Raw genomic sequence first — 16742 nt, forward strand, 5'->3', positions numbered from 1 at the left:
ATTACCAGCACTATCATGCTAATATTCACAATCATGTATTGTTAAAAGTACTATTTCATCTTTGATTGTCCTCATTCATATTTTTTTTAAAGTTTAAATTCATGACTCTAAACTTAATTTTATAATATGTTTAGAAGCAAATTCATGAGGGTTGGCAGGAAGGTTAAATGGAAATGTAATTATCTCTTCTTCTAAGAAGTTCTGGTACTGTAGGCTCTTTAATGTATTCCACATTAGAAAAATTAATATAGAAAATTGATCTAGCAAATATACTTATTGAGCTTGATTATAGTGCTTAGTGCCTGTGTCCAGGAGGTGTTCACTTCATACTTCTGGAAAGGAATGGGAAAAGGAGGAAGGACAGAAGGAAGGAAAGAAAGAGGGGAGAAGGAAGGGAAGAAAGCAGGGAAGGAGGGAATTTATATTAAATGTGTGTTTTATTTCCTTCTTGCCATCAGAATGCTGAAGCTCAGTGAAACTTCAGAAATGATTTCATCTAGCCTTCTCATTCAACAAATAAAGGAACTTCTAGATGTGATATAATCCCCAAAGGCATAGCCCTATGGTTTATTTGGGGGCCAGAAATCTATGGGTATCAGTCACAGAAGGCACACATTTGCAATCCCCTCATAACCTTTGGGGGGGCACTTTAACGATTTCTCAACATCTAATTTCTAAACTGTATTTCAGGTCACTGGATAACAGAAATCTATGTTGTATCAAATGTTTTATAAAATACTAGACAGCACATGGGAGTGGAAAGGGTATAAGCTTTGGAACTGAAGTTGAGTTCAAACCATTTGCTGAGCTGAACACACACGTCAGAGTTTATACCTTTGAATCACAGTTTTTTCCTTTATACAATGAAGATCACAATGCCTATGTCAGAGGATTACGGGACCTAATGTATACATGTTAAGGGCCTCACGAAGCTATGGCATTTGGTAGGTAGTACAATGTAATGTATTCCCTCTCCCCTTATTCTAAAATGCTACCCTGAAAAAGAATACCTACCACTCTGTAAATTTCCACAGTGATTTTCCAAGCATTATCTTACTTACGTAGGGCAGCAATTACTTCCCATTTCAAAAATGGGAGACTAAACAACCTGCTCATTTTCATAGGTACTAGAACTGAGATGCAATCTGATTTCAAGGCAGTAAAGGGTTTTTTCTTCAGGGAGCTGTTCCCATGTAGAATAAAATTGCCATGGAAAAATTTAAAATACAAAAGAGAACCTCCTAGGGTAAAAATCAAGCTAGTTAGAAGTAAAATATTCTTAATTTTGCTAAAAACACATGGGTAAGACCAGAGGTTAGCAACCAAGACTGTAGGTCAACTCTGATTTCAGGGACAAATTTAGATGGCTATAAATTTTTCACTATTTAAACTGTTCTCACAATATTTTATATGTAGTGTGGTGAATGATGGATAAAGCCAGAACTCACCTACTCCAAATCAATCATGCATCTGTAGAAAAAAAGAGCTAGAAAAATATTTGGATGTCATGGTCCCTGTTTTGTTTTCACGTATGCTGATTTTTTTAAAGACTTAGACCTGCTAAACCTAAGAATCTATAGAGCCCAATATCCAAAGTCTAGAAAGTCACATTTTATTTTTTCAGTTGCTCTTTTAAAAAGATATAAACAGCATAAATCAATGTGCAATGGCATCAAAAGCAACTAGACTAATCAATCAGACTAAGCCTTGAGGAAATTCTCATTTTGTCTTTTTGGTAATCCTGTTCTGGAGGTTTCCTGATTTGAAGTACAACACTGTTAGTCTTGAAAAAATGTTACCATTTGCTATCACAATAAATTTTTCAATAGTAAATGTAAGTAAATCCCCTCATCCATTGTCCTTCTTTCTTATTTTACCCAAGAGAGTTCTTATTGTCACATTCTATGCCATTATTTTGCACACACTTTTCTTCATTTCTTCATTTAAATTAAATTAAATTAAATTAAATTAAAACCAAATTACACCAAAGCCAAAACAACAGAAAAAGTTATCATTTTCAAAATTTAAGATGCTCCTCCTCCAAATCTTCCCTTTGCCTCTTTTGTAATCAGAAGCATCGCCAGCAATGACATACGATTTCACAGTGATTACCTTCTGAACAAATTGGTTATTAACCACTTCGGTACAACCATCAACTATAGTGGATAGCAACAGATGAACGCGCACAGCAACTTTAGCCGACTGCCGTGATATGACTTTTCTAACTTTTCATTTATCAAAATAAAATTGTTAGCATTTAAAAATAATGTAATGAAAACATATATGTATATGTTACCTATTCTGATTTACATTCCAAGTAAAGCTGCCTGTAAAGTAAAACAAGCTTTCAGTGCTTTAAAGCTTTCCTCATCACACAAGAGCAAAATGGATTCGTCATCAATGCACAGCACAGACTATCATGTGGACTGTGAGTGCTGGCTGTGGGCAAGGTTTTGCAGCCCGTTAGTGCCTTACCGAAGTGGTTAACCTAGACAAAAGAGAATGCTCACACTACTTCTCACTAAATCAAATAGAATTTGCCCTTCACACGTGTGAATTAAAGCAATATAAAATAAAGTGAATTAAAGCAATATAAAATAAAGCAATAGACTAAAATATAGTCAGTTCTCCACTCACCTTCTCCTGGTTCACACAATAAGGATTCATAACTAAAAACTGTAGAATCTAGGACAGTGTAATTCAATTTCCACCTTGTGTCTTGTGCTCTGGAAACTACAGAAAGTCAACTAACAAGACAAGACAAGTTTGAATGATCTTTCAACATCCATCTGTTTTCAGGAAAGAACTGAAAGGCAAGAGAATACCAATCTAGAATATTCTATCTCCTTAACGAAATGATCTATTGAAACATTGGGGTAAAAATGAGCCAGGAACATAGGTCACCCAACCTAATGAGCAGCTTGCAAGTTCAGAAGAGCTCAGAAGGATGAAAGCTTCCAGAGAATTAGAACTATGGGTCCCTGGAAATAAAGTTACCTCCCAAAATAATTCAAATGTATTTGAATCTCCCATGTTTGGATCATAATGTGTGATGACATTAAAAAAACAAAAACAAAAACAAAAAAACCCCAAACAGGCATTGCTGAAAGGGTGAGAGCCAGGGATAGATACTAAGGACAGCAGCACCGTGTGACTACTCCCTGGGCTGCATAAACAACATCCACACTAGGGAACAAAGGGGACCCACTGGGGGCAGAGGAGCCCTCTTGTCTCCAGGGTTCCAGGCCATGCTGCAGCTCACTCTACTGTGGCTCAGATGTCTCTCTGAAGGCCACAGGCTGCTTCTGGGCACCCCCCCACCCCTGGAGCTGTGAGTCCACCCATGGCAGACCTCACAATCTGTGTTGTCAGGATATGGGGAGCTCAGGGTCTTATGCTCTCCATTTTAAAGGCAAGGAGATGTTATAAGGGGACTCTCTGGTATTTTCAAATGTGCAGGATATGCTAATTGACTCTTGCACCCTGCTGTACAATAGATGTCAGGGCTTCTTCCCCCTGTCTGTCTGAAACTCCGTGCCCTGTGACCAACTACCAATGCCCTCCCTCTGCCATCCCCCAGCCTCTCATCACCATCAAGCTACTCTACTTCTATGAGGTCAGCTTTGCAGATACCACAGGTAAGTGACATCATGTTGCCTTTGCCTTTCTGAGGTGATGGATATGTTAATTAGCTCTATGTCACTGTTCCCCATAGTGTACATATGCAGAAACTTCACATTGAACCCCATACATATATACAGCTATGACATATCTATTAAAAATAGTATCAGCAAAACCATAATAAATATAATAAAATGCAGGAAGCATGGCTACACCACCCCACATACTTGCTCTTGCTGCTTCAGCTGTCCACATTCACTGGCACCACCTTCTTTAGTCACCTGCAGCAGATCTTTGGGGCCAGTGGGGTACAGCACATTCTTAACACAAAGTTGGCAAATCTTCTAGTGAGCCCCTTGCAGCCCTGGCCCCCCTGATAGGCAGAGATCAAGGTCTTCCCATCTGGCTGCCCAGCCTGGAAATAGGTGTCTTCTCCTCATCTTCCCCATGGCTGCTGGTGCCATGGGTGGATGGGGAGGCCCTGGGGCCATGCTGGGGGGCTATGCTGGGATCGGGACTCATCTGCAGGCTGTGTAGAGGACTGGCAGGCAGTGTGGCTTTCCTGGTGTCCTCTGGTGTCATCTGTCCTTTGATCCAAATATCTCTCAGAATTTCAGGAAGGGTGGGCCTCTCCAGGGGCTCCATGGTTAGGAACTTCCTCAAAAGTATTTTCAATTCTTCAGAAAAGGAAGTAGGTGTCTCATGCCTTCCATGGGTGATGCTAGTTTAAGTTCCTCCCAGTTGTCACCATCAAATGGAATATGCCTGGCTGTCATGGTGTGGAGAACAACACCCAGGCTCCATACATCCACTTCCAGTCACCTATATTCCTCACCCAGGAACATTTCTGGAGGAGAAAAAGAAGGAGTTCTGCAGAAGGTGTCCAGCTTCTCCCCCTCACTAAAAGTCATGGCAAAGCCAAAGTCAGCTAGTTTAATGTTCTCATGCTCATCAAGTGAATGTTGAGGGGCTTCAGGTTCCAGAGTACGGTGGGATTCTTGTGGCAGTACTGCACCGTGGCCAGGATCTGTTGGAATTTGGTCCTGGCCTCCTCCTCGTTCAGGGGAGGGTGTCTCACTATATGCAGAAAAGCTCTCCACCACTGGCGTATTTCCGGTGCTAAGCCAAGGATGTCTTCATTCTTGATGACGTCTAGAAGCTTAGGGATGTTCAGATGATTCAGGACCTATACTAAGTATACTAACTACACTAACAATTCTAAGTAACAAGGAAAAAGCAGTCTCTCTACAGTCAAACTCCACAGGTCACCAAAAAACAGCTGGCCGGGCAACAAGGACTGAAATCCAAGGCCCAGACAGGGGCTTATATAGGTGGTAGTAGTTTCATAACAATGGGTCTTTATGAAGTCAGAGCTAGAAATGGGCCAATCAGGGCTGGGTATAACCCACAGTGGTTTGTTTTACTCTTTTGGTTGCAAGAACATTTTCCTCTTTAAAGAAAACAAGTGTTTTTTGTTTACATGATTATAGAGATGGATATTTACTTTATTAGAAATTTAAACCTGTACAATGCTTCAGGGACCTTTCCATTTATAGTTTGAAAATCTGTACTAGCTTTAGGCTTTTAAAGACTTCATGATATCTATACTTGAAATATATACTTGAAATATTCGATTTCTTTTTCTTTAAATTTGATTGGTGTCAGGGTGATGCTACAACATAGCTGACATCATGATACTATAAACATGAGTTCTGTGGTGTGTGATAAACAATGAGGTCTGTTATTAACATCTATAGAGCTGCCAGAAAGATACTTGCCATCATAATTTCCCCACAGGATCATCATCAGATTTATCATCAAACACCTGGGAGGCCAGTAGTCAGTGGGTTTAAATATTTAAGAGTTGGAAGAAAAAAATAAAAAAGCCTGTCAACCAAGAACCCCATCAACTGTGCTTCGAAAATGAGGGAGAAATTAAAATATTGCCCAATAACCAAAAGCTTAGCACCATCAGACCTGCCTGCAATGAAGAGGGTCCTTCCCCTTGAAAAGAAAGGACACTAGACAGGAACTCAAAGCATTATGAAGAAATAAAGAGCTCTGGTAAAGGTAAATACATGGACAATTATAAAAACTAATGCTGTTTTGTTTTGTACATGATTTAATAATGTATCAAAAATCCTATGATTAGTTGATGTTTTTAGGCAGACAATGCATACACAAGTAATCCGGTGATGCCAATAATTGAAAGAGCAATTAGGCAAGAGAAAAATAAAAGGCACTCAAATTGAAAAGGAAGATGTAAAGTTATCAGTTTGCAAAAGACATGATCCCATATGTACAAAACACTTAAAATGCCACAAAAGAACTGTGAGAACTAAAGCAAATTTAGCAAAATATCAGGCATATGGAATCTCAAAGGATCCCAAATAAACAAAACAATCTTGAAAAAAAAAACAAACCTGGAAGTCTTACACATCCTATATTCAAAACGCATTACAAGCTCCAGTTATCAAAACAGGATGGCCCTGGCATGGACAGGCTTATAGAGCAATGCAGTAGAATACTGAGCTCCAAAATAAACCTACCCATGGAAGGTTAAGTGCTTTCTGACAAGGGTGCCTGAACCATCTAGTAGGGAAAGGGCAGTCTCTTCAGCAAATGGAAAATTAGGATATATTGTAACAGAATTAAAATTAAAAGAGATCATATTGAAATATTCAGGAGGTACCTAACTCTGTGTTTAAAGGAGTATTTACAGCATCAAATGTTTGTAATATAAAAGAAGAAATGTTTGTATTCAATGACCCATGATCCCACCTTGGAAACTCTATGACAAGAGCAAATTAAATGCAAAGCAAACAGAAGCACAGAACAAATAAGAGTGGAAATCAGTGATAATGAATAAGGAACACAAAGAGAAGAAAATAAGAGTAACCAAAAGCTGGATCTTTAGAATCTCAATAAAAACAAATGAACCTCACACCATTCTGACTAAGAGAAAAAGAGCTAAGGGAAAAATTGCAAGTATCAGGAAGGAAGGATGGGACATCATAGAGTCTGAAGAAAATGAAAGGACAATAAGAGAAACAGTGCTACAACTTCGTGCATATAAATTCCACCATTTAGATTAAATGGACCACTTCTTTGCCAGCCAAAAACTACCAAACTTACTCAAGAAAATACTGAATATCCCTAATCTATTAAAGAAATTGTATTTGTTTTTAATAGTTTTAATATCCTCCAAGGAAAAATGTTCTGATGTTCTCACTGGCAAAGTCTATCAAACATTTAAGGAAGAAATAAAAACATTTATACAAACAATTCTAGCAAATAGAAGATGTGGAGACCATTCCAACTCAGTGATGCGTCCATCATTACACAAATGCCAGTACCAGACATAGATACTAAAAGAAATGACCCTATACACAAATATCCCTCATGAATATGGAAAAACAATCTTCTCAAATATAGTATTTATAAAAAGGATAATACAATATGATCAAGTGGTAGTTTATCCCAGATAGGAAACATTTCTTAAAATTAATATAATTAACCAAAACAAGAAACAATATAAGTAAAACAATATGACCATCCTAAAGAGACACAGAAAAATTTTTTTGATAAGATTCAACACAAATTCAAGATTAAAGATAAAATCTGTCTAGGAATTATGAATAAAAGAGATATTTGTAAATGTGGTAAATGTTATCCACAATAAAACCTGCAGCAAACATAATAGTTAACAAATCAAGACTCAATGTCTTCCCCACTAAGAGCAGAAAAAGATCAAACATGAATGAATTTTCAGATGGCATTATGATACATATAGAAAATACTAAGTAATTACCAAAAAATCAGGATAAATAACATAAGCAAAGATGCATGATACAAGGTCAATATAATAGCAATTAACACTCTTATTTAAAAATCAAGCATTATTTATAATAGAAATAACAGGGGAGGATCAAGATGGCGGACAAGAACACCGCCAGAAAGAGTGTCTCTGCAGAAAAGACAGATTCTAGCAGAAATTAGAAAAAAGAAGCAAGAAGGTGAGCATACAGCAGACGAGGGCCGGAAGGAGCGTTACCTGAGACCCCGAGAGACTCCACGGGAGGAGGCTGCGGAGGAGAACTGGAAGCTGAGACCGCCGGAGCAGCCCGGAGACCAGCGGGAAGGGTAGGTGGATAAATCACCTTTCCCCTCCCCTGCATTTGGGACTGCTGGTGGGCTCCCCAGAGGGTGGAAAGACCTGCGGACACCAGCCCAGAGACGGCTGCCGCCAGCTAGCGGTGAGCCTGTAGTGGACAAGGCACCAGACTCCCAAATCCCTCGGGGCACCTCCGTGTGCACAGACCCGAGCTGCGCAGCAGGCTGCCATATTGCCTCCTTCTCCCCTCCGCCAACCCTACCTGCGGCTGCCCAGAGAGACAATACAGCCATCAGCCGGAGGCACCTCCAGGGAACAGGACCTTCCCTTTTGGGACCCTACAGCTGACTAAGGGGAACTCAGACTGTGAGCTCCCTACCCGCTAGCCCTCCCAGGTGCTGCTGGCACGGTGTTCCCAGGAGAACGGTGCCGACTCAGAGGCTGAGAGACACAGACACAGCTTGGGCTCCCTGTGGGTGAATTGGGACCAGAACTCCTCTCCCTGGTGGGGATACAGTTTGAACTCTGGGACCCAGAGGTCAGACCTGCAGACCAGATCCTGTGCACCGAGGTCTAGCATTCCTGGGGCACAGAAAGGATATTTGTGAACAGCCTGCTGAGGTGTGTGTGCCTCCAGGGGCAGATCAGTGTCCTAGAGGGCAACCCTCCTCCCAAAGGGAGGCCGTGCGCCCAGCCCAGGTGGCGTTCATGCACAGGGAACCTCCCCGCCAGCATCACAGTCCGGGGAGGCCTGGTGGCGTGTGGTCTGGCCTGCTGGCAGAGGCCCAGGAGTAGCTGCGGAGTTGGGGAGGGTGGAAAGAAGCGAGGCCACTGCGGGTCTCAGACAGCCCCACCCCCACAAGCAGACTTTCTGGCTGAGCGGGACCATTCCAGCCCCACCCTGACAGCTTTTCCTGGAAGCAGAGAACAGAACTTTGATCTCTGCTAACCACATTGGTGGTGCCTGAGGGTAGGCTTACCCAACCCAGCTCCGCCCAGAACAAGAGCTGATAACAGGACACAAAATCATCAACATAGCCTGTTCCTCCAAGCAAGCGCCACCTACTGACAGGGACAGCATCCTGCACAGCCTTTTCACGGCACCCACTGACTCATTATACAGGGAGTGGTTGAATCTCACCCACAGACACCACCTAACGGCTCAGAAACTAAACAAGGTGTGTGAATACCCAAACAAAAACCTAAAGGAAAGAAACAACAACTGATCGATATGGGAAGAAATCAGCGAAGGAACTCAGGAAATATAAAGAACCAAACGGAAAACTCCCCCAAAGAGGAGCCCCGGCCCCCTCGAAACGGGCACCAACCAAAATCAGGCAACCAAAATGACAGAAGAGGAATTTCATCTGTGGATCATAAGAACACTCACCGAGCTGCAACAACAACTCGATAACCAACATAAAGAAACCACAAAAAGCCTCCAGGACCTGGAAAAAGAAATAGAAACAATGAAGAAAAGTTTAACCGAACTCCTGGAAATGAAGAATCAATTCAGGGAACTACAAAATACAGTGGAAAGTCTCAAGAACAGGGTAGATCAAACAGAATAACGAATCTCAGAGATTGAAGATAACACTCTCCAACTAAATAAAACCATCACAGAGATAGAGCAGAGAAACAAGAGAAAAGAGCAAAGCCTACAAGAGATATGGGATTATGTGAAGAAACCTAATGTGAGGGTCATAGGGTTACCAGAAGGGGAAGTGGACAACACCCAAGGGTTGGACAAGCTATTTGAAGATATAAGAGAGGAAAATTTCCCAGGCCTTGCTCAAAATCTCGATATACAAGTTCAAGAAGCTCAGAGGACCCCTGGGAGATTCAATGCAAACAGGAAGATGTCACGACATGCAGTCATCAGACTGACCAAAATATCAACTAAAGAGGCCCTTCTAAGAGCTGTAAGACAAAAGAAGCAAGTGACATACAAGGGAAAGCCAATTTGAATAACACCAGACTTCTCTAATGAGACTTTACAAGCAAGGAGAGACTGGGGCCCCATTCTCACTCTTCTGAAACAAAACAATGCCCACCCTAGAATCTTATTCCCTGCAAAACTAAGCTTCCTATATGAAGGAGAAATAAAGACATTCTCAGACAAGCAAAGTCTCAGAGAATTCACCAAGACAAGACCAGTACAAGAAGTACTCAAAACAGTGTTATGCACAGAACACCATAATAAAAACTCACGAATATAAAAACAACCAAAACCCAAAGATTAAAGGCCAGATAATACAATGGCTCCAAGAGAGAAATCAAAGCAACAACATCCAACCCAACAGAATGAACAGTAATCTACCTTACCTATCAGTTCTCTCAATAAATGTGAATGGCTTAAACTCTCCACTCAAGAGACATAGGCTGGCTGAATGGATAAGAAAATACAGGCCAAGTATATGCTGTCTTCAGGAAACACATCTAACCTGCAAGGATGCATATAGACTAAAAGTAAAAGGGTGGAGATCAGTATTCCAGGCAAGTGGAAGCCAAAAGAAGCCTGGCGTGGCAGTTCTAATTTCAGACGATTTAGTTTTTAAAGCAACAAAAGTAGTGAAAGACAAAGAGGGTCATTATATAATGGTGAAGGGCACAGTTCAACAAGAAGAGATAACAATTTTAAATATATATGCACCCAACTTAGGTGCACCCAGTTTCATAAAGCAAACCTTACTGGATCTAAGCAAATGGATTAATAACAACTCCATAATCACCAGAGATTTCAACACCCCACTGACGGCACAAGACAGATCCTCCAAACAGAAAAGTAATAAAGAAATAATGGACTTAAACAAAACCTTGGAACAACTGGGTCTGACTGACATGTCTACAGGACATTCTACCCACAATCCACTGAATATACGTTCTTCTCATCAGCTCACGGGACATTCTCTAAGACTGACCATATCCTAGGACACAAAGTAAATCTCAAGAAATTTAAAAAAATAGAAATCATACCATGTACCTTCTCAGATCACAGTAGAATAAAAGTAGAAATCAACCCTAACAGAAACAGACATTTCTACACAAAAACGTGGAAATTAAACAACCTCCTACTAAATGATTACTTCATAAATGAAGAAATCAAGATGGAAATAAAAAAATTCTATACTCCTACACTGCTGGTGGGACTGCAAATTAGTTCAACCTCTGTGGAAAGCAATATGGGAGATACCTTAAAGCGATACTAGTGAATCTACCATTTGATCCAGCAATCCTATTGCTGGGCATCTACCCAAAAGATCCAATGACACTCAAAAAAAAAAACACCTGCACTCGAATGTTTATAGCAGCACAATTCATAATTGCAAGGCTGTGGAAACAGCCCAAGTGCCCATCAATCCAAGAATGGATTAATAAAATGTGGTATATGTATACCATGGAGTACTATTCAGCTCTAAGAAACAATGGTGATATAGCACATCTTATATTTTCCTGGTTAGAGCTGGAACCCGTACTATTAAGTGAAGTTTCCCAAGAATGGAAAAACAAGCACCACATATATTCACCAGCAAATTGGTATTAACTGAACAGCACTTAAGTGGTCACATAGGTACTGCAGTAATAGGGTATTGGGCAGGGGGGAGGGGGGCGGGTATATACATATATAATGAGTGAGATGTGCACCATCTGGGGGATGGTCATGCTGGAGACTCACACTTGTGGGGGGAGGGGGGAAATGGGCATTTATTGAAACCTTAAAATCTGTACCCCCATAATATGCTGAAATAAAAATAAAAATGAAAAAATGAAAAAAAAAAAAAAGTAACCAAAAAAAAAAAAAATTGGCCGGGCGCAGTAGCTCATGCCTATAATCCTAGCACTCTGGGAGGCCGAGGCAGGTGGATTGCTTGAGCTCAGGAGTTCGAAACCAGCCTGAGCAAGAGCGAGACCCCGTCTCTACTATAAATAGAGAGAAATTAATTGGCCAACTAAAAATATATATACAAAAAATTAGCAGGGCATGGTGGTGCATGCCTGTAGTCCCAGCTACTCAGGAGGCTGAGGCGGCAGGATTGCTTGAGCCCAGGAGTTTGAGGTTGCTGTGAGCTAGGCTGATGCCACGGCACTCACTCTGGCCTGGGCAACAAAGCAAGACTGTCTCAAAATAAAAAAAAAAATTCTTAATGTTTAGCCTTATCCCATTTTGTCAGAAAGATATTTTGGATACAACTTTTTAAAAATAAACTGGTACTTTATAAAAAAAAAAAAAAGAAATAACAAATCATGAAATACTTAGATATAAATCTAACCAAACATTAGCAGGATTTTTAAAATGTAAGCTACAAAAAATGATAGACATTTAAGACAATCTAAATAATTAGATTCCACACCATGTTCATGAAGTAGAATAATCAATATTGTTAAAATGTCAATTAACTCTAAACTTATGTATGGATTCATCACAATTCCAATAAAAATCCCAGCAAGACTTTATATAAAAATAAATAAGCTGATTATAATATTTGTTTGAAAAGGAAAAGGATCCAGAGAAACCAAAACAATTTTGCCACAAAAAACCCAGGAGTCACGATACTTGATATCACTGCAGTATAAAAGTAAAGAGGATGATGTCATACTATAAGAAGGATAGGCAAATAGATCAAAGGAACAGAATCTAGAATAGAGCCATATGTGGTCAATTGTTTTGTAAGAAAGGTGCAAAGACAATTCCATGCAGAAAGATTAGTCTTTTCAATAAATTGTGCTGGAAGTACTGGACATCCATATATTTTTTAAAAGTAAACTTTGACATCAATTCTACATCTTCTATAAAACATTAACTAGAAATGGATCACAGACCTAAATGTAAATCCTAGAGCTGAAAACTTCTAGAAGAAAAGATCAGAGACAGTCCTTATAACTGTTGGTTAGGGAAATATTTTCCACCTAGCACACCAAAGATACAATCTATAAAAGAAAACTGTAATAAATTGGACTTTGTCAAATTAAATATTTCTGCTTTATATGAAACATTGTTAAGAGAATAAAGAGACAATCCAGTAATTAGAATAAAATTTGTAAAAGAGAGGAATAGTATCTAAAATATGTAAATAATTTTCAAAACACATTAATATGAAAACTCAACTGAAAAATAAGCAAAAGACTTGAACAGACATTTGACCAAAGAAGGTACCTAAGGCAAATAAACATGCAAAGATGTTTAGTATCATTAACCACTAGAGCCACTGGGGAAATGAAAATTTAAGTCACAATGAGATACCACCACATACTTATTAAAATGGCTCAAATCTTTTACAATAGGACAATTCCAAGTTCTGACAAGGATGCAGAACAACTGAAAATCTCATATATTTCCTTTGGCAATGAAAAATTGAACAACCACTGGGGTAAAAAGTTTGACAGTGTCTTACAAAGTTAAACACACCCTTACTATAACCTAACAAACCCCACTTACTGCCATTTAATGAAGGGAAGTAAGACATGTAAAAACCTGTGTTTTAATACAATTTTTACTTTATTCATTATCAGTAAAATCTGGAAACACTTCAAATAAACTTCAACAGGTAGGATGATAAACAAATTGTGTTACATCTGTTCCATGGTTCACTACTCAGCAATAAAACAAAATGAACTACTGACACAAACAACAACATAGATGAATGTCAAGCACATTATAACTGAAAGCAGTCTGAGCCTACACACTATAAGATTCCATTTATATCACATTCTCCATGAAAATATTTAGAAACAGAAACCAGATATTAATAATCGTTAAGGAGTGGGGGTAGGAGGCAGTGCCTACACAGAGGCAGCACAACTGTTTTGTATCCTGATTGTATTGGTGGTTATATGACCTTATGTTTTGGTCAAATTCTTAGCAATGTAGATGAAAATTAGTTGATTTTACTGAGAACGAATTTTTTTCAAAATTAAAAGAAATAGAAAATAGAAGATGAGACGGAGATTGAGTTGAGATAATCACAGGCATGCGGAACATAATTAAAGCTAAACCATAGGCCAACCTCAAGTCTATGAGAAAGCTCGTCCTTCATCCTAACTAATAGAGCAAAAAGGCTTACATTTTCTGCACACTTAATAATACAACATTATGCTTCAATCTCCAATGTAGTTTATACAAAATTAATTAAAGAATTAGCCGGGCGTGGTGGCTCACGCCTGTAATCCTAGCATTCTGGGAGGCCGAGGTGGGCGGATCACTCAAGCCCAGGAGTTCGAAACCAACCTGAGCAAGAGTGAGACCCTGTCTCTACTATAAATAGAAAGAAATTAATTGGCCAACTAACATATATATATAGAAAAAATCAGCCGGACATGGTGGTGCATGCCTGTTGTCCCAGCTATTCGGGAGGCTGAGGCAAGAGGATTGCTTGAGCCCAGGAGTTTGAGGTTGCTGTGAGCTAGGCTGACGCCATGGCACTCACTCTAGCCTGGGCAACAAAGTGAGACTCTGTCTCAAAAAAAAAAAAAAAAAGAAAGAAAAAGAATTAAAAGACATGTGACAAAATTGGACACATTCAATATAATTAGGCACTAGAGCCACTGAGGAAATGCAAATTTAAGTCACAATGAGATACCACCACACACTTCTTAAAATGTAATCCATAATGAAAAGTAAATGCAATCACTAAAAGTAAACCCAGTGATGTTCCAGGTCCTGGAATTAGAAGATAACTACTTATAAGCAACTATTATCACTATGTTAAAGATTAAAATAGATACAATGGATGAAAAGATTAGTTACTTCAGGAGAGAAGTGGTGACTAAAAGAAACCAAATGAAAATTCAAAAGCTAAAAAATATAGTATCTAAATTTTAGATGGATGGGTCCAATGGAAGATTAGTCATTGTAAAAGGAACTTCGAAACAAGTTAATATTGATAGATGTGCAAACTCATGCAGAGAGGTTGTTATGAGGAGTCTATGAGATTCATTCAGTTAGTCGTCTATTGAACAGTTACCCATCGAGGCCCGCCCACGTGCCAAGGCATCGTTCCAGGAAAGGAGCTGCGACACATAACTACATCGTGGGGCTGACAGTGCAGTAAGGAAGACAGAAATAAGTCAATAAATAATGTAAAATTGGGGTATCCTGTTAAACTCTAGGATGACAAATAAAGCCAGAGTAAGAAGAAATCTAGAGAGTCCCACAAAGGGGAAGGCCGTTCAGGGGCCACCTCCCTGTAGGTGGTGATGTGGGACATGATATGCTGCTTGATTGAAGTAAGGGGTGACTCATGTAGCTGTCTGGGGAGAGTATCTCCAGCAGTGAAGAAATACAAAGAGCCCTCAGGGAGCCTGGCACATAGTAGGTACTCAATAAATTGTGCATGGTATCACACTTCGGTGGGAGTGGCCGTTCCTTTATTTTACCAGATGGACGTCTCTGTGTTCCTGCTGCTCCACAACTGTGGGAATGGGGTGTGCAGGTCGCAGCTTCTTGCCCCACCTGCTCCCACGCTGGCAGAGAGGAACCAGAGACCAACAGCTCCAAGGCAGCAGGAGGAAGAGGAGCTTCCCCTGGAGGCTGCACAACCTCCCACCAGCCTGGCACACAGTGGGAGCTCCCCAAGCAGACACTGCCGTGCCAGTCACAAGGGGGGGATGCTGCACAGCCACAAAATAATAGAAGTTCACCTTACTTGTGAAACCCCACACAGGACTGGCTCACACCCCAGCTCACACACCTTGAGTACCTTCTGCATCGAAACAGTAAAGTCTGTAGGTCTTTACACTGGACACCCAAATGGCTTCTGATGCCTTCTTTCCAACTCCTCTTTCCAACCTTCTGCTCTCCCTGGCCTGGTTACCGGGGTCCTGGGGGCATGGCGGAGTGTCGCAGCCAGGGGCTCCCCTCTGAGGTGCTCACATCACGGGGAGGGCAAACCGGCACACAGGTAAAGGTGAGGCAGCATGACAGCCGCTGTGGCACAGCCAGCGCAGGGGCTGCAGAGTTCAGTGTCCCTGGTGAAGGAGTTGGCCAGGGATGGCTTCTGGAGGAGGTGAAATGAAGCTGCAAGGGTGTTCTTCATCGTTCAGTCCTCAGCACGCACGTCTGCTCCTCAGAGAGGCCTCTCTGGTCATGCTGCCGGAGGTTCTCCACCACGCTGCCCTTCATTCCAGCTCCTTATTCATTTCCTTCTGAGCACTATCATATGAAAGTATTTCATTCCTTCATCTATTCATTCAACAAAAACAATGTGCCCAGTACAGGGCTCCCAGCAGCATCAAACACTTTAGGACTAAAAGCTTTTCCCTACAGTGTGTTGTCAGAGTTTGCTTATAAACACAAATAAAGAAAACAAAGGAACTAAACACAAATAGAAAGACTCCACAGTCCCATCCCCTGGGTACCATCAGTGGAGACCACCTTTAACACTATGTCATTTCTTGACTAGTGTCAGTATCAAGTAGTGGCCATAGCCTGCCCCTTAATTTAATTTTACAAATGTGTAAATGGCACTTGGTATGTTCCTGGTAGTGTGCTAAGTAAGCACTTTACATGTAGCATCTCAAACCTCGCAACAACCCCAGGAGGTAGAAACTGTTACCATCAACAGTTTACGGATACACTGAGGCCAGGTGGGATTTAAGAAACTTTCCCAAGGTCACAGACATAATATTAATGCATGGTGGAGCCAGAATTTGAACCCCTCTACAGCTCTAATTGGTAGCAGCCTCTAGTAGGTAGCAAGGCATGTTAGTCATCCCCAGGCCCTGAGATCTAAGCAGCCTCTCCATCTGTGTCCAGCAGGGGGCGCCCATGGATGACTGCACCTGCCCAGGTATGTTTAGTTTGCCTGCGAGTGGAACAGCACCTGCTGAAGAGAGATGCCCTTCTCTTCCCTTGATCCAGACACAGGGAGCCAAATAGGGAGAAATATTCTGGGTTCCATGACTCTGCCAAAGAAGAACTCTCTGCGGTGGTCCTGTTAAGTCATGTAACATTTATCCACATTTGGTTCCAGGTCTTGGAATGAATCAGACACAGGTCTATCCTTGGGGG

The 16742-nt window shown here is 40.7% G+C and overlaps 1 protein-coding gene across 1 annotated transcript in view; it reads right to left on the minus strand.

The window, feature by feature from the left end:
• The window catches only part of PDCL3 (phosducin like 3), a 32083-nt gene that overhangs the window by 856 nt on the left and 14485 nt on the right, over positions 1-16742 (minus strand). The gene's annotated exons all lie outside the window — the stretch shown is intronic.

The sequence above is a fragment of the Microcebus murinus genome, chromosome 3 (assembly GCF_040939455.1).
Source record: "Microcebus murinus isolate Inina chromosome 3, M.murinus_Inina_mat1.0, whole genome shotgun sequence".
Taxonomy (NCBI): Eukaryota; Metazoa; Chordata; class Mammalia; order Primates; family Cheirogaleidae; genus Microcebus; species Microcebus murinus.